Raw genomic sequence first — 20000 nt, 5'->3', positions numbered from 1 at the left:
ATTTATTTTTAAACCTTAAGTGCTTGTGAATTTGAGGGAGAGAGAGACTTAAATTTTCCACAATTCTGACTTATCTGATTTTTTTTTTTCAGTTAAAGTTATCTGACAGCGCTCAGTAATTGGAAGAAACTCCAAGGGCAAATAATGGCATGTTATAATAGAAAATGCATAATAATTTTATGCGAAACTTGGTTTATCTTTTTCTTGTAAAAAGGAAGAGGCAAATTTAACGTAAAAAAATTTTTACTTATTCTTCGGTGACCGTCTTTTTTATGCCCGGTGTCGTGGTCTAGTTTAGATGAAGTTTTGTCTTCGATTTTTAAAACTTAGTATGATACTTTAGTAAAGTTCTGTATATGGTTGGCAAATATATATGTATATATGCACGTATATATACATACATACATACGCACAAACACATCTGTATACAGTGTATATATATATATATATATATATATATATATATATATATATATATATATATATATATATATATATATATATATATATGTGTGTGTGTGTGTGTGTGTGTGTGCGTGTGTGTATAAAACTGGGTTCAGAAGCACTGCAGTTGGGCGAAATATCATTAAAATAATCATAAAGGCGTTAAAAAGTGTTGTCGACAGGTGGTGAGAAATGGATGAAAAGCCATTCAGGCAACAAGAAAAAAGCTTTTTTTGATGCAAAGTCCTATTGAAAAAGTAAAGTAACCTACACATGGATTCACCGGATAATATTAACGTTCATGGGTATCATTATACACATATGCATATAAATATATGTATGTATATTTATGTATATGTATATATATATATATATATATATATATATATATATATATATATATATATATATATATATATATATATATATTACCCCAAAATGCATCCTCATTGATACTGTAAAAATAGATATTTTACAAACTCAAATGCAGTATATAAATACAGACATACATACATAAATACACACAAATAATATTACATATATATATATATATATATATATATATATATATATATATATATATATATATATATATATATATATATATATACATATACAGTATATGTACATATATATACACCATTTTAGAGTATAAATGTGGATTCCTGTTGACAAAAAGAGTGCCACAAATATTTTAAATGAAGGGATCAAGAAGACTGTGAGGAATTAGTTTATGTCAAAATGATTTACCCATCGGGTAGGTACGAGTTGCTGGGTGATTTTAGAAAGGACTTGGTGGAGGCTGTAAAGTAATTGCGAGTTCAGTAAAATGTTGGGTGGAAATGCGAGATAAATTGGGTTGTTGGGTGTTTGTGAAGGTTTGTAAACGAGATTAATCGTGAGAGAAAGGGGATTTAGAGCAGTGGGCACCCCCTTGCAAGCACTAATTAAATGTAGACCGGAGAGCAAGGGGCGTAGGAGGAGAGAGAGAGTGAGAGGAAAGGTCTGCAAATGAAGGGAAAGAATAGGAGATTTTAGGGGGGGGAATGACTGGTTAAGGAGGGGAAGGGGGAGGGTGAAGACGTCCAGAGAGAACGTGGAGAATGATGGCGGGGGGTGAAGAGGGAAGGGGGAGGCGGTATAAGCCGGGGAGGGGAGGGGCAGAGTGCACAGATCAAGAGTGCATGTACGGAGCGACCGCCGACTCTGAGCGCCACTCCGGGTTCACTCTCGCTTTCGTCCGGACGTGTTTGTTTGGTTCATAACGTCGGCAAAAGTGCAACTCTTCTTCTCCCCTTTAGTTTTTCGATGATATTTCAAGTGTTCCGTGTGTCTGGAGAAGATTTTTAACCGTTACGTTGCTGGACTTCCACCAAAAATTAGGCTTAACATTTGGCACAGTTTCGAATCTCGTTTGGTTCTCTCCGTAGTTGGCCCCGACGTCCAAAATTACGTTTAAAGAAGAGGCGACGTAATACACGTCCAGATCACAAGTGAGTTTCTGCATCATAATGTCTATGCTTGTCTTTTGAGGGATTTTGCATGAGGGAAGGTCTTGATGGAAGGATTCAATATCTTTCTGGTCAAAGATTGAAAGGGGAGATTTGCTTACAGTATGAATAAATATGAGCCAGTATTAAATTTATCTCCTGAATATAATAGATTCGTAAATTTTGTCCACCCTAATATAATCAGCAGCTAACAAAAACGATACAGTACAAATTAGAACGGACGCAAGTCTATTATTATTTTAAATTATAGTATAGTTAATCGTTAGTATAAATTTTTAATATATTTCATTATTAAAGGGAATGTATCACCTAACAGTTGATGATATATCCAATTCTGTCTGTTTATAATGGAACAGCAAATATGTATGAAAATTGAGAGAGAGAGAGAGAGAGAGAGAGAGAGAGAGAGAGAGAGAGAGAGACATGAGGGAAATTTCTGTATTCGATGCTCCAGACTGTCTCTTCTCTGGGTCAGTCGCCGTGACCTCGATATGTGTATGATATTATTGAAGAATCAAATGTTTTCTTGCCGTTCTTAAGCCAGGTTTGTGTTTGTTTTCAACCAATGGTATGTTTTCGTGTTGTTTTCAAGCGTAGTTTTTGTTTTAGTTTTGAACCAATAAATTGGTGAAGGCGATTTGTTTACTGTCAGGGACAGACAGAGGACTTAATGATTTGCATAGTTGTCTCCTGTGTGATGAAAACAATGTGTTTTAAAACTAACCTTTTAATTTTATTTTTGCCACAAAACACAGGCATGATGATTGATGGCGGTATTATATTCACTTTTAAATGATTGAAATTATGTTTCGCGTCCAGATTGATAGTAGGCATATTTGTAATCATCTGGTAATGCGGTCCCAATGACGTTTTGTAAGCGTGAGAATTTTTATAATACGAATGACCTTTTCTGATTAATATACTTCTCTCCCCTTCTAATACTTCTCTCTCCTTCTATTTTCTAAATATTCTACCCTACCTCTCCTTTCGCTTATCAAAATATTCGTCTCCTTTCTCTTGTCAAAATATTATCTCTCTCTCTCTCTCTCTCTCTCTCTCTCTCTCTCTCTCTCTCTCTCTCTCTCTCTCTGTGTGTGTATAGCCTGGGTTTACTGTCATCGATTTCTCGATGACAGTAGGTGTACATTGCCTTAGTTAAAATATAAATGAAGGGACGATTAATATCTGTGATGAAAAAGTTTATGTTTGAATAAACAAAACGAAAGTATAATAGAAACGAAGAGAGAGAAAGAGATAGAGAGAGAGAGAGAGAGAGAGAATTTTCTGAAAGCTACGGTAACCTTGACAGCTTTTAAATAACTGTAACACACCTTGCTACTTGAGATTCGCCGGCTTCGAGCCCCGAGGCCCAGTGTTGCGCTGCTTATAATCGAGCCGGGTCCTGTTCAGCCGATGATTTACATTTACAGAGGCCCTGGAGATTCTGACGGTGGTGGTTTTTCATTCACTGGTTCATTCACTCTCATTTCCCCCGGTCCTTGGTCTCTCTCTCTCTCTCTCTCTCGGTCTCTCGGTCTCTCGTTTGCCGGCATTGAAGATAGGGTCCTCCACCTCCACCAGTCTGGTCTAATTTGGGTCGAGCTTCTAAACCCGATTGTTGTGAGGATTCACTTAAAATCTTAGATTTAAGAATTTCTGAGGATGGTAATTTCCTAGATTTACTTTCATGATAATGTCAGGCCTCTCTCTCTCTCTCTCTCTCTCTCTCTCTCTCTCTCTCTCTCTCTCTCTCTCTCTCTCTCTCTCTCTCTCAGATCTTACATGCACTCGGAATCATGTTTTTGTTAATCAGAAGTAGAACATAAAACCGCTTCTCCTGGAGATAACCCTAATTGCTACCGGTGCTACCGCAGGGAACTATCATCCAGGGTAACATAAACACACATCATGGCGGCCTTCCAAGCCTAACGTGCCCTGAGGCCAGGTTTACTTACTTGCTGCAGTCTCCCAAATAGTTATTTAATCGGGTCGAGTTTTTTAATTGCTCTGATGCCGACGAGATACTCAGGTTGATGAAGCGAAATTTACTTCTCTTGCTCTCGGCCTGAGATTTTTTAATTGAAATGTTATTTTGTTCTGCAGGAAAGCGATGAGAGAAAGTACTTCACATTTGTTTCTGCTCGCAACCTTTAGTAGTGACCGAGCTCCATTAGGTCGTTTCTGGTGTCTGGGGTAAAAAAAAAATATATATATTTCATGTTTTTTTTAATGTAATGAAGAGCAGCCACTTTTTCTCCTGTGTGATTTATACTTGCAAGAAAGTGAATCTGTAAAACCAGATATAAAAAAAAAAAATGTCTTTCTAGATTGTTTGTGCCTGTTACTGGAAACTGGCATTTTGGACATCGCCGGCACGATTGACCTCGAAATATTTTGCTGTTACTGTCAGACTTCTAATGGATAAGGTAGTCTAGATTTCTTCGTAACCTACTTGAAAACAGTGTCTGATGAATGCACGGGAATTGGATCTTGCAAATATGCAAGACTAAAACTGAGTCTGTGGCACTTTCATTTGGACTGATAATGGGTTAATATGTAACATTTCGGCAACTCGTATGTGTTCTAAAAAGTCTTTCACAAGCCTGCCTATTCACTTCATGCAATGCTTCTCTCTCTCTCTCTCTCTCTCTCTCTCTCTCTCTCTCTCTCTCTCTCTCTCTCTCTCTCTCTCTCCGTCAGGTTACATACAGCTACCGTAGAAGCATTTGCTTACCTTATTTATAAGGTAAGTAATATTCTCTCTCTCTCTCTCTCTCTCTCTCTCTCTCTCTCTCTCTCTCTCTCTCTCTCTCTCTCTCTCTCTGTCGAGGTTGAGTTCCTCAGTATCTCATTTCCCTTTTATGACAGCTATCACTAAGCACCCAGAGGAATGGACCAAAGCACTTGGCTTCTCCCAGAAATATCAGTTGATCGTAGAAACAGAGAACACGAAGTTACAAAAATTGTAGTCGTTTGAATAGACGAGGGAGACCGATCGAGGGTAGGATAGGATGTTACATGGTTATTTTCGCTCGAGATAGGACTTGGATAACTACTTGTGGTACCGTTGAAGTTACCGATGCCATTTTTTTACATGGAATTTTCTGATTGCCCTACTCACTTTTATTCTGCTTTTCTATACATTTCTTATAAAAATTAACTCGTATAACATTCAGAAAATGTTTTTACCAGTCTTTGCTTGCTTACTATTACCTTGCAGCTGTGTTTATTAATTCTGGTTTCTTAGCGAGAATAAGAAGGAATGAGTTAAGAATGACTTGGCAGCATCGATATTTTTCGTCCCAAATAATCTATTCCTCGAAAAAAATTTTTTAATTTATTTTATAAATCAGAAAACTTATCTGGTACCCCACCCAGGTGGCTGATGACCTATTTCCTCTGTTATTAGAACTCCTTGCCCACAACACTGACTGCCCATTAACTCTCTCTCTCTCTCTCTCTCTCTCGCAAGCAGCGAGGCTTATTCATCTGATCTTGAATTTCCTGTTTTAAGTTCAAGTACGAGGTCTTGCCTGCCATTGTTTAATTCTGATCCAAGTGTCATTGTATTTAATTTCTTCCTCGTGATTTTTTGTTTTTTAAGGCGATGAGACGTATTGATGATACTCGATTCAGTGCTTTTTTTTTATCGAGTCATCTTTTGTGCTGGCTCACTGCTGTGTTTTTTTTATATTGAGGAAAATACTTTGTATGGAGTTCGATCGATGCGCAGGTTTGATTTTTGCCACATGCGTATCATTTTTGGCCGTGCGCATTGGCTCACAACCCTGCAGCGTAATCTTCAACTTTTATTAATTTATTATTGTACCCTATTCCTCCTTTTCAAGGTTTAGTTGCTCCGGTGTTAAACGAGAGAGTACAAGCCATGTTTGGATCTGCCCTTCACCGGAATAGCAGGGCATACAGTTGCAGGATAGAAAAACTGAAAAAAGGAGAGATCGCGTTGATGAATTGTTTGTACATGGATTGAGGTACTATGTTGAAAAATAATTGCAACGTTTCATAAACAGAAACTCTGTAAGGGGGAAAGGTGCTTAAGTAGTTCATGTATTCCTGTACAAGATGTTCCTTGTCGGTGTTCTTAACCTTAATAAAAGACCAGTGACTTGCAAACATGAGCGAGGTATTGTTAGCATTCTTTGATCATGTTCAGTTCCTACACTGTTGCATTTTCCCTCTTGGTATTAAAGTTGGCATTTCGCCTCTCTCTCTCTCTCTCTCTCTCTCTCTCTCTCTCTCTCTCTCTCTCTCTCTCTCTCTGATCCACCTTCTCCACACCCTCCTCCATTAATCTGGAGCATGGGAACAACAGTGCTTGTCGTGTTGTTGGTCAGAGCCGTGCTCGGCGGTGTTGGTGTCTGAGGTTTTCCTAAAGGGCAGAAGTCTCTTATTTGGTTCAAGTCCAATGTCTGGCATTAACGTCTGTCCTCCGTCTAGCCACTGGGGATGAAAAAGGATACCTTCTTTTCCCGTTTGCGCCACATTTGGCACGGACAACCGAGAGGGCTTCCAAGTTGCCAACAGATCCTCTCCTCTTTTTTTTTTTTTTTTTTTTTTTATTTTGTTTTCCCTCCTCTTGAGTCGACGACCTCGTCCTTCTCCTGGTGGGAGTTGCGGCAAATGTCTTCCTTGCCACCTTTCCCTCCCCATGCCCATTGTCTCGTTTCTTTGACTTGGTTTTCTTTTTTTTTTTTCTTTTTTTTGTCGCCCGCATCTCTCGAAACCTCAGTGCCGTGTGAGAAGTATTGGAATAATATCTTTTGCTTATGCGTTTCTGTATTGATTTCTTTAAGTTTTTACGGACGAATTGCTGAAACGCTGCCCCATTGCCATAGAAAAATCGTATATACTATATATAAGTACACATGTATACAAATATCTATCTATATGTGTGTATATATCATATATATATATATATATATATATATATATATATATATATATATATGTGTGTGTATTATATGTATATATATGCATATATATATATATATATATATATATATATATATATATTTATATATATATATATATATATATATATATTTATATATATATATATATATATATATATATATATATATATATATATATATATATATATATATATATATATATATATATATATATATATATATATGCTGCATATATATATGCAGGACTACTACAGGACTGCCTTCTTTTATATTCGAAAAAATCTTTTAAGATTCACTTTGGAAGGAAATTGCGGAATCTTGCTGTGTTCTGTGGTCAGTAAGGGCACAATGGAAGGGTTAATTACTATCTTTTTTTTCCATACTTAACGTGGCTTAATATGGCTGACTCAGCAAGTTTTCTTCAGGTGATTTTTACATTCAGTAGTCTCTCTGGTGGAGAATCTCTCTCTCTCAACTTTTTTTTCTATATCCTTTTTCTTTTCATATTCCATTTTCTTCGCATAATTTATTGAGGAATTATACGCACTCGTGTTTATTCGTATATTATGGCTTTTTCTTTGTTGCGGTGTTCCGTTTAGTGTACATCTGTTGTACTCAAAATATTTAAATAAAATGGAAGCACACGCACAAGAATTCACAGAAACCAACTTATATATATATATATATATAAAATCATACATGCTTGCTTGCGTATGTTTCTCATATCTGTATAAAATCATACACGCTTGCATGCGTATGTTTTCCCATATCTATATCAAATCATACATGCTTGCATACTTATGTTTTCTCATACCTATATAAAATCATACATGCCTGCATTCGTAAATTTTCTCATATCTATATAAAATCATACATGCTTGCATTCGTATATTTTCTCGTAGCCGTTTCAAAATCTGAAGGAACCCCACTATCAATTTGGTATTGTAAGGCGCGTGGCCTCTCGAAGTCAAATTGTCATAATGGATTTAATGGAAGGGTGATAAGGATGTATATCAGGTTGGATGTCGACATTATCTTCTGATTATAGATCACGGCTTGTGTAATGTCTCTGGAATTGCCTTTTCTTTGGCATGGATCCATGAGGTGGAAGATGATTTGGAAAGGTATGAAAGAGGGCGGTTATATTTTTGCTCGCGTTTAGAAATGTCTTTTGCGTTCTGTTATGGTTTTGTGATATCTTGCATTAACTTTCCCCTTGTTCTGGGATAATCAGAAGGCGTGGATAAGTAATGAGATTTATTTAATAAATTTTATAACTATAAAATTTTTTCTTTTCATTTTTAAGGATGGGTTATGCCATCTTTTATGACTTTCAGTTTTTTAAAGCAAATATTTTTTATTAGGATACTCAACGGTATATGTCGGATGTGGAAAGTTATTTGATTTTTTATGATTCTTCTCCAGAAATTTGCCGTCATTCTTATCGCTTATTAAACGCGGTGTTAATAACACGAAAGCGAACGTGAACGAGAAAATAATAGCTGTTCGCCCGCTTTAACCGCCGCCAGAGTAACGGCATATAAACCAGAATATTTCCCGAATGAAAGTTAATTCCCGCATTTTGCAAAATGCACAAACCGCATCTTACGTAGTCGCCCGAGGCTTTCTTAAGATAAACCGCGTCTTTTACCGGATCGGTGAGTCATCTGGCGGAGAACCATATCTGCAGCTACACGCGGCGCTGCGCAAGTTGCGGTTACAACGTCGGCGGCGGTGGTACTGACCGGGGAACAATTATTGTTAGGAGGTTGTGTATGTGTACTCTGGTGGCGGTTCTTTTGCTGCTTTGGAGAGAGAGAGAGAGAGAGAGAGAGAGAGAGAGAGAAAATGTTACTTTGTGGTTACAGTCACAATGTTGAAAGAAGTGCAAGATTGTCTTTTGCGTGTGAGTAGTCTTAGCTCGGAAGGAATTAAAAGAAAACTTCTGTTCATGCGTGAGACAAGGGGTGCCTATATTTTTATGTGCTTTGAATGAGAAAAGTTTATGTATATATATATATATATATATATATATATATATATATATATATATATATATATATATATATATATATATATATATATATATATATATATATATATATACACATACACATATGAACATTTGGTGATGATATTGGGAGTCTTTGATCTAGAACACGTGGGGATATATAGAATTTGTAGGGGTATTTCTTTATTTCTTAGATCTTTTCTTTACATTTAGCAAATGCCAGCGTCTCGATTGTCTTGTCACGGTGTATGAATATTATGTAGTTGGAGAAAACATAAATTTTTAGTGTCTAACACGTATTATTAGAGCCAAATAGCTTTGTCTTCTTAGAATATTCACCTGCAGAAACCACAAGGTTTATTAGATTATACTCTTTGGCTAGAGGCATGTTAGTGGGTTGCTCTTGGAAAAACGATCATTCTAAATGCTCTACCATTACGTGACTTCATGCACTGCAAGAGCCAGCTGGAAATTAAGAAAGAAATCGGTACTGTATTTGCCACCTTCGTGTATATTAAACCTAGATCATCAAGGTACCATACTGAATGGGATTTGTATGCTTTTTAAATTTTAGTCCGGGCATGTATGTGCTCGTACAAGGGTTTATTAGTTTTCATCTGTCGTGTCGACATTGTTGTGCTGTGTGATGTGTTTGTTCCTAGTATTTGTGGGATGTGTTATTTTTTTTGTCATACCTGTAGTTAGCAATGTTACCTTTTCGTCAACAGTTGGCGCTTTGCGTTGTTTTTTTTAAGGCATTTGTCTGCTTGCATTATTTTAGATGCACTGTTGCTTCGTTGTTTCAAGTGACATGATATTGCTGTTGTTTTTCCGGAAGCATGTTTCGCCCTGTGTTCGCCTCATATGTTGGTACTTCAGTGCTGATTAAACTGTTAGATCTTCCTACTTAATGAGGGACAATATTGGTGTTCTGTGTGTCTGTGTTGAATGATGGAACGCGGTTGATATCATGAAACATTAATTTTTTTCAGTAGCAGCTCTTGATTCAGTTTGCGTTACTTGAGGATTTTGATAACACGTTATTTTTAGGCCAAATCTTTCCCAGCGTTTTCCTGAGGGAAACGTCAAGTTTTATCAGAATCGACTTTGAGGAGCACTTTCATTTTTCAGTCTTCATTCTGTCACTACTTTGGTTGCTCGTTGATTGTAGTATTGTGCTTGGCGCTAAAATTTTGTATGCAGATGTTTCTTCTTATGTATTCATGTGCTACAATAGTGGTTATTGTATAATTTCCTGTTTATGCTTAAGGGAGGGAAAATTACTTTATTCTGCCTTTTATGGAATAAGATATCTCCCTTGGAAACAAATTTGGCTTCAAAGTGAAGCCATTTATTTTTTCAAGAAAAAACAAGTGACACTGCGCAAATGTTATTCTGTATGCTAAACGTATACTTACTCTAATTCATATAGATGATCATATTACCCTAAGGGAACGAAATATTAGAAAATATAGTTTAAAGAAACGACAGTCAGATATTCTCAAGCCCTTGAGCCTTTCCACAGTTGTATAGACGCAGAAATATGGAGCGAACCACGAAACCACAAACTGGACAGCTGGCTTATATACATATATATATATATATATATATATATATATATATATATATATATATATATATATATATATATATATATATATATATATATATATATTTACTAAAAGGACCTCATTCAAACTGGATGGTATCTAATGGAGTATTTATTCAGAAAAAGTTACAAGCTTTCTTGGACAATCAGTCCACATTATCTAATGGAGTATTTCTGAATAAATACTCCATTAGATACCATCCAGTTTGAATGAGGTCCTTTTAGTAATTCTACTAATGTACAGAACCATATGCAAAAATCTATAGATAGATAGATAATTCATATTGCCATGTGAATTTATAGGAGGAGCCAAGCAGAGAAATAGGGCCTTCTTATCTTCTTATTGTGAACTGAAGATATCGAAAAATAAAATAGAATATTTTGGACTTGTTTTTGAGATACAGTAATATCGAGGTCGCTTATGAACTTATTTTGACCTTTTGTCTTTTGAGTTACTATACTTTTGAGGTCATTTACGGACTTTTTCTGACATTTGGACTCGTCAGGGTCAGTTACCTGTAATTTCATCGGCGAAGTCCGTGGTGCATGATGTTGCTTTTTTTGTTTGCTTAATTTGATGACTATTACGCAACAGGTCCTGTTTTGTTTTACGCCTTTGATGAACAATACGCATTTCTCTCTGAACTGCTCAGAACTTGATACTTTAAACGAAGATCCCACATGTGAATTATGGGGAACCCTTTCGAAGGTTTATAGATGGAAATTTGAGGAAAAGGTTTGCAAGTTGGTAACGTCTCTCTCTCTCTCTCTCTCTCTCTCTCTCTCTCTCTCTCTCTCTCTCTCTCTCTCTCTCTCTCTCTCTCTCTCTCTCTCACGCAAACATTTTCAATGTAGTCTGTGAATGCCGAGGTCTTGTAATAGTACCATGTCAGTTGGAACTATTTTGTTTTTCCATTAATGTTCCCAAAACTTTTTTCTTACATATATCTGGCCAACCTCACTCGATGAAAATAACTGTTTAATGGTCAGTGTACACGCAAATAACATTGAGGCCCATCGCTTTAGGATACAACCAGCAACAACAAATAATAATTATGTAGTGATAGTTCCCCAGGCAAAATTGATAATGCGATTAAAGGCCCAAGGACGGAATTTCAACACAGATAATTTGATCACCGAAGGAGACAAGGAGAAGATCGAATGATAAACCTCGCTTTGGGCTTCAGGAGGTGGGGTAATTCCCAAACAAATCTCCTGGGCCCACGGGGGCGAGCCTGTTTCCACCTAACGTGCAATTATGTTAATTGTGTAAAGTACAGTTCCCCGCTCAGGCGTAGCGTCCTCGGGGAAATTGAATACGTTTGTATGTATTTGTACTGATACACTATACTCTCTCTCTCTCTCTCTCTCTCTCTCTCTCTCTCTCTCTCTCTCTCTCTCTCTCTCTCTATATATATATATATATATATATATATATATATATATATATATATATATATATATATATATATATATGCATGTATATGTGTGTGTCCGTGTGTGTACACATATGTTGGCAAGAGAGGAAACGTTGTACAGCAATAGCTGTGTGAAATCAGAAACGTTATTGTTCTTTTTTTTTTTTTTTGTAAATTGGAAACCATTTTATTGTTGCCATTACTTTTTAGGCTTCTGTAGACTTATTTCATTCCATTATACTGTAGGTGTATAAGTTTTGTAAGTCTATAACGACCTACCTGCCATTAGTGCTACTATTAATATTAATATTGTTATTAGGGTACGAATGAAATAGTTGATTATCTGATGCATGTTAAGTTTATCAGTGTAAGTGAAATTTATTATTATCTGATTGTTATTAATACATTCTTGTATTTGTTTTAGTTTTACGACTCAGTTCTCTACGCATGAACTAGAAATATTTCTGTAGTGTATTTCATGTTTATCTTTTTAGATTATTGCGTTCAGTCATTAGTTCGGGATTTTAGTGAATGTATTTAGTTTATGTATTATGTATCTTTGTATTTAGCTCAAGAACTAAATCCTCCTCTTTTTACTTTACCTTTTTTTTTAGTGACATACACCCCAACGACCTTCCTTTTTATTTTTTTTTTTGAGTGACATATACCCCCAACGACCTTCCTTTTTTTTTGTGACATATACCCCAACGACCTCCCTTTCTTATTTTTTGAGTGTCATATACCCCAATGACATTCCTTTTTTTATTTTTCTTTTGAATGACATATACCTCAGCGACCTTCCTCTTTTATTTTTTCTTTGAGTGATACATACCCCAGTGACCTTCCTTTTTTATTTTTCTTTTGTATGACATACACCAACGACCTTCCCTTTTTTTTTGGAGCGTCATATACCCCAACGACCTTCCTTTTTTTTGAGAGACATATACCCCAATGACCTTCCTTTTTTATTATTTTGAGTGACATATACCCCAAGAACTTTCCTTTTTTTTTTATTTGAGTGTCATATACCCCAACAGCCTGGAGGAAATGAGCCGTAGCGGTAGCCGTGCCTACCGTAGCCTCACCTCCTTGAAAATTAACCAAGTTCCTACACCGGCAGTCAGTAATTAGAGTAACGGACGGTTATGCTAATGTTTATAAGGTCGCGTTCGCTTCCAACCGATTATTTCAGGCTGTGGAATGGCCCCCACGGCAACGTTCTTTTCGTCTTGTAGAAAAAATAAGGTACTCTGGTTACCACATAGGCCTAATTATGGCCCTTTTTTTTAGCATTATGATGTGAACTAGGCCTAAATTTATTCCGTTTTTTTAAGCCTACTGTCTTTTGTTTTGTAATTTTTTATTTTTTTTATATTTAGTTTTTCGGAAAGAAGGCATAGATATATTCTTTATAACGTATTGTAGGATGTCCATTTTTTTTAAACAGCTTGACGGAATTGTAAAAATATTGTTTTTTCGCAGTCTGGTGTTTATATTCTGTAATTTTCGTAAACAGTCGTTGCTCGAAGTTCGTACTCCAAAGGCCAAGGCCCCTGATGCTTACCCTCGGGGGAAAATCCCTCAGGCGTCGGTTTGGAAATGGCCAGATAATTGAGATTGCTGGACTGAAAATTTAGGTTCTCTTATTTTCTTTTCTCCACAGGCCATTTACCTCTTGAATTGTTAAGCACGGTGCGCTCTCCTCGTAAAATAATGTGTGTGTGTGTTTGTATGTATATATATATATATATATATATATATATATATATATATATATATATATATATATATATATATATATATATATATATATGTATAGTGTATGTATTTACCTTAATTAAACGTCGCTTAACATTCTTGTTTTGCTCGTCTTCCCAGCTGTGTACCAGCCCTGTCACTCCTTCCCACAATCAAGTAAAATTGGCATTCCTTTCCGATGTCCCTACTGATGGAATTTCGTGCAGTTTCTACCTTTTTGAATTTTTGCTTCTGAAGGAATTTCTTAAACTTACAGCATTTTCTTGTAACTGTCTCTTTCATTATGCCGGAGAGATAACAACCGATCAATCAGTGCCCATCTCTTCTTCAAACCCTTGTCTGTGAGAACTTGTTGCATTTAGCTGCCTTTCTCCAGAGAACTGGCAATCACTCAGGCAACCAATCAATGCCATTCCGATCTCGAAATTCTTATCTGGTAGAATTTCATGTTTCCTTCTTTTTCTTCTGCCGGAGAAATGTCAGCTCCAAGCGGCCGTCAGATTCCCTCACTCGAGAGAGTCTCTTACTGGAGGAGGAGGAGTTCCGGGAGCGCGTGACCGTCGAGGAATCTGTTGTTTCATCCCGAGGAGCGAAGACTTATGCAGTCAGTCACTTACGAGCTGACCCTTCCTCGCTCTTGCCCTCATGGGGTCGCAGTGACTGGTTTAGCGAACTGCGACTAATTGTTAACCGGTTTCTCGTTATCTTTATTCCACAGCAGAAGGGAGATGAATGCCATTTTTCCTCACGTTTGTTATTTTTTTGGCGGGACTGAACTTTCAATTACTGGAATGTTTCGTATTGGTATTGCTCTCTCTCTCTCTCTCTCTCTCTCTCTCTCTCTCTCTCTCTCTCTCTCTCTCTCGCTTATATTTTAGGCTTATGCATACGTATATACCAGTGGTTCTCAAACTGGGGGGCGTCAGCAATTTCCAAGGGGGGCGCGAGCCCTAGGGAAAAATAAAAAATATCTAATTATATTCGTTATTCTCTTAACACGAGAAGCAGTGTCAAGTATCTCACTAATTCATTCACAAAAGAATAAAAGCACCCCTTCTCTTTCTCTTTTTTTTATTTTCCTTTAAATCTTGGAGGGAATTTTACTCATAGATGCAAGGGGGGGGGGTGTGGGGAGCGTGGAGGGAAGGGCCAACTCTTAGAGGGGGCTTGGTAATAAAAAGGTTAAAAACCACTGGATACTTAGTTATATACATTTAATAACTAATATTGACATAAAAAATAGATATAAAAGTCCTATTTTTTGTGTGTAGACTTTTGATATGAGAGACATAAAATCGTGAGGGAAAGAGGAAATGTTGCATCGTGTTGGCGAGTGTCACAGGCTGTGATGGACGAGGAATTTAACAAGCTATAAATATTCGCCTTTAACTCCTCCCATACCCCTAATGTATTATGATAGATCCGCCCTGGCGTCAATGAATCATTTATATTGTGAGGTTGCTTTCAAATGCTGCATTTTGCCCTTTGTTTGAAGGTTACGTTCATATAGAGAAAACATTCTTCTATTTATTAGTGCATGGAATCATTTGGTTGTTGTATTTGCATCGTATAGAATATAGAAAGGTGAATATTAGGTGCATTTCAGGTCACCCGGGATATCTACCCTTTACTATGTATAAGCGCTGATCATATCTACCTTATGTATATTTCCGAGTCTGTGTATAGGATTGTTATTCACTTGAAAGCACTATATTATTTTCTGGCAGTTGTCATGAAGAATTGTTTAACAGATATATATTACCTAGTAATATAGTTTGCTATATAATTGTCGATTTTTAATACACAGAGATACATTTTTTTTTTATCAAACGCATTGTTTGCCTTGAAAAAAATATAGGCTTGGCTCTTTCAGCCCGAGACCACTTTTCAAAATGATAACTACCATCCCTCGGGGGGGTACTACCCCCATTTGCTCCATAGGCTATCCGACAATCAATCACCGAAGAAGACAAACCGTTGTGTTCGCGAACACTGTTATTATCATCATTTTACCAAAACAAATAGGCTTCAAGGCCTCCATGAGACCCTTGGGGACTGATATATGACTTTCTGAACAGAACACCACCTCGTGGGTGTGGCGCCGCTTGTTCCCCTGGCGGTCATTAGCGTTACTTTCTGACCCTCGAGTTTCCCTTCTTGGAACTCGTCACTTTATTATACTTCGGGGGGAACAGTCTTGTGGCCAGGCTTCTTATTTATAGAATACCGGTCACCTTCGTGTTATGTTTGGATTGTGATGTCACATTGTAAAGAGAGAGAGAGAGAGAGAGAGAGAGAGAGAGAGAGAGAGAGAGAGAGAGAGAGAGAGAGAGAGAGTTTGGAGAATTAGTTTGCCAGTGAACTCTGTCCTATGAGAGAACATTGTAGTGTAGCCCAGTTTCTCATTTCTAGAATAAGAGAGAGAGAGAGAGAGAGAGAGAGAGAGAGAGAGAGAGAGAGAGAGTCTTTGGAAAATTAGTTTGCCAGCGAACTCTGTTCTTTGAGAGAACGTTGTATTGTAGCCCAGTTTCTCATTTCTAGAATAAATCTACTTTTCATTGCGTATTGTTTGGACTCTGATGTCAGATTACGCGTGCGCGCACACACACGAACAGAGAGAGAGAGGGAGAGAGAGAGAGAGAGAGAGAGAGAGAGAGAGAGAGAGAGAGAGAGAGCACAGAAACTGGGTCTTCCTAGAAAACTAGAGAGTTAGCCGTTGCCCAATCTTTGAAGGCCGAGTGGACGGACCTAAGAATGGCAATAGCAACAGGGCGGTATTATAAAGAGGTGGGACGCCATTGTTGATGTGAACGCCTCCTTCAGTGTTGTTTCTCACGATTCAGCAGCTGATGTTCGGTAGTGATAGTTTCCCGTGTAATGATTCTCTAACCACACACGAGCAAAAACAAGAAATCTTTAAGTGCAGGGTGGACGCATTGCGTCTCTCAGTGACGCAATGCGTCATTGAAAGGCAGACTCCTGTCCAGGTTGGTTGTACCCCTCCAGGACTGTAATTTTTTTTTTTTTTTGCCTGATGTGTGTACTCAGCTTCGTTAATAAATATGATTTTGTTAGATCTTTTGAAATTTGATGGCGATACTGTTTGTTTCCAGGTGTCGATCTCTGTAATATTGTAATGCAATTGTTTCGTCATTTCATACACTGTGGTCGTAATTCTAGCGAAAATCTGAAGAAGGAAAGAAATTGCGTGTAAGGCAAAGATGTTGGAGTGGGAAAAGATTTCTTATGATGAAAATGTAGAGAAATGTCACAGAAATGTACCGTCATTAATCTTTTCAGAAACAGTACCGAGTTACATCGTCGATTTCGAAAGTTGTTTCAGAATTCTAAAGAATTTGCAGGTGAAATACCGAAATGAAATTACTTACCTTTACGGTAATGCTGAAGGCTCAAAATCATGGTTATTATTGTACTAACAATGATGATAATTTTAGGTTATCACCTGGGACACTTGAAAGTGTATTACACTATGAAAATTTTTGATTTATGAATAATTTTATTTATTATAGAATGGATGGACTTCCCGCTGAAGCAAGCAAGACTCCCCATTCATTGAAAGCCTCATTAGCATAACGCCGTTTCCTTCTACAAAAACAACACTTCGTCAGTTTTTCAGCTCATTCGTGACTTTTATTTGTCTAGTATTTTCTTAGCCATCTTATCGTTAATTTTTGCGAGCTGCAACGACTCTTACACATTTCTTTGAAGTTTTGTTTACATTATACATTTCTAAATACGTTAAATTCCGATCTTCATGTCCATCTACTGTCTGCCTCATCACTGAATGGTTGATTGTTTTGTTAGTATTTATTTGGTTCTTTTCCGTTCACTTTCCATTTACTTTTTAATGCATTCTGCCCTTTCAAGACTATCCGAGAACATGAACCCTTCAATTGTTTTCCGGCCTTTGCCTTCAGTGAAATAATATTTCTTTTTTGATGCATCAACTGTATGAAATGAACATGCTTCATATCTTGTCTGTCTCATCATGTAACTGGCCTACAGATTATTCTATCTTCGTTCTCATTCTTAACTGCAGAATTATCTCCTGAATCCTCCGTAGGGGGATAGTGCCTGCACTGTAGGCAGTGCTTAAGGTTCTTTGCGTCGTCCCTTCGGTCCCTAGCTGAAACCCTTTTTATTCCTTTTACTGCGCCTCCTTTCATATTATTTCTTCCATTTTAATTTCCACCCTCTGCTAACAATTGTTTTATAGTGCAACTGCGAGATTTTCCTCTTGTTTCAACCTTTTATTCTCAATTTTCATTTTAGCGCTGAATGACCTCATAGGTCCCAGCGCTTGGCCTTCGGCCTAAATTGTATATTCTGTTCTATCTCCTAGATCAAGTGGTTTCTTTCTTCCACCTACTCAGGTTTCCTGGTCTTCATTTTCTTGTTGCTTATTTATTCATGATTCCATATCTAGACTTCGAAGCATTCTCAAAGTGGCATTTATACCTCGCACCTTAAATCACGTTTGTCCTGACGCCCTTCACTTTACCCTGGTTTACTCTTGCATTTTTGATTAACGCCACACTGTTCTTCCCCTTGCGGAACTGATGTTATCAGCCAAACTGTATCGCTGCTGTCGAGAAAACTGATGCACCTGATTATACTAAGATTAAGTATATATATATATATATATATATATATATATATATATATATATATATATATATTTATATATATATATATATATATATATATATATATATATATATATATATATATATATATATATACATACATATACATATATACATGCATACATTATTTTAATCTTTCCCCTAACTTTACCAGCTTACCTTACATTTCCTTCTGTCTTTGCAGTTTTTTTGTCATGAAATGAAGAGAGAGAGAGAGAGAGAGAGAGAGAGAGAGAGAGAGAGAGAGAGAGAGAGAGAGAGAAGCGCTTATAGAAAAATGAAGTAAATGCAAAGTCAAGAATAAAAAAAAGAAAAAGGAGTGATAATTGAAGGGAAACTGGGAACTGGAACATTAGACATGGTAACGGAAAAAGTCAAGTGCGTCCACTTGAGCTTGTACAAAATGACTATATTCATACACAAATTGTATTTACCTCCGACGATGAGGTTATGTTTTTAGGTCGGTTTGTTTGTCAGAATGGCTCTTAGCAGGATTGCGCAAAAGTTTGTCTGGATTGTAAGGAAAATTTTACCAAAAGCGAGTCTTGTGACTAGATTTTGAGAGTTATGGCAGTACAATGTGTTTGGGAGACACGGTCTTTTGTCTTTCTGATAAGGAGGGGGCGCTAACTAAATTGTCCAGCTTTTCTGGAGGTTTATTGTCTCCGAACGCTTTTGATGAAAGATTTATGCATGTACACTTAATGCACACACACAAATTTATATTATAATTATGTATGTATGTATGTATCATTGGCATGTGATAAAGAGAGGAACATAGAAGCAACTGGGTGATTATTCTCTTAAGTTGCTATTTGGAAAGGATGAAGAAAAATGCTTACAAAATAATTAATGAAAAGAGGCTGGAAGATAACTTGAACAGCATCGATACCTCTGGTTTTAATTATGGATCTGAATAAGTACTGAATGTGTTTGTGTGTGTTTTTTTTTTTTGATGGGGGCGGGAGATGATGGAAGCTGGGGGTGAGGATTATGTTTTGCACTGAAAACCTTGAGTACGACAATGGGAAAGCAGTTAAGAAACTTCTTCCACGCCAGGCTTCGAATTCTGCTTAGGAGAAACAGCGGGCCTGAATACTATACTGCTGAATTTCACAATGGGTAGAGATAAGCGCTTTGTGCCTTAACAGACGTGTAATACCTGAGGAAACCTTTGTGGGTAAAGGTTTTTCCAACGTTTTGCTCGACGGTGCACCTAATTATCACGTTTATGCAATTATACCTGTGACGTAATTTCACTTGCTTTTTTCCTTCGACCATCTGTGACTCCGTAATGTCTCACAAGAAGGACCAAGGAAAAAAAAGGAAAAATGGAATACTCAGGGAAATGAATGCTGTGTCTGCACCTGGGTCGTCTTTTACAACTGTTGCTGGAGTTTTTTTTTTTTTTTTTAGGTGCGAAGAGTCTGCAAACAAAAGTTAAAATTTAGGAAGAGAGAACGTGGTTTGTAGATAACATTTTGTAAGTAACTTTACATTTCCTAATAATATATAACGATATGTTTATCTAATCTATTTATCTATCTATCTATCTATATATGTAAATATATATATATATATATATATATATATATATATATATATATATATATATATATATATATATATATATATATATATATATAGA

The 20000-nt window shown here is 36.8% G+C and overlaps 1 protein-coding gene across 2 annotated transcripts in view; it reads left to right on the top strand.

Annotated features, from left to right (window-relative positions):
- The first annotated feature begins 1283 nt into the window (after window positions 1–1283).
- The window catches only part of LOC136831252 (uncharacterized PE-PGRS family protein PE_PGRS54-like), a 356693-nt gene continuing 337976 nt past the window's right edge, over window positions 1284–20000 (top strand). Inside the window, exon 1 of one of the 2 annotated variants that reach the window (XM_067091315.1) lies at window positions 1284–1937. The gene's annotated coding sequence lies outside the window, so the exon portion shown is untranslated. The remainder of the gene's footprint in view (window positions 1938–20000) is intronic. The other variant, XM_067091317.1, reaches the window with a different exon arrangement.

Source organism: Macrobrachium rosenbergii, chromosome 48 (genome assembly GCF_040412425.1).
Source record: "Macrobrachium rosenbergii isolate ZJJX-2024 chromosome 48, ASM4041242v1, whole genome shotgun sequence".
Taxonomy (NCBI): domain Eukaryota; kingdom Metazoa; phylum Arthropoda; class Malacostraca; order Decapoda; family Palaemonidae; genus Macrobrachium; species Macrobrachium rosenbergii.
Note: the sequence above shows the minus strand (reverse complement) of the source record. Positions and strands in the feature narration are given on the sequence as shown.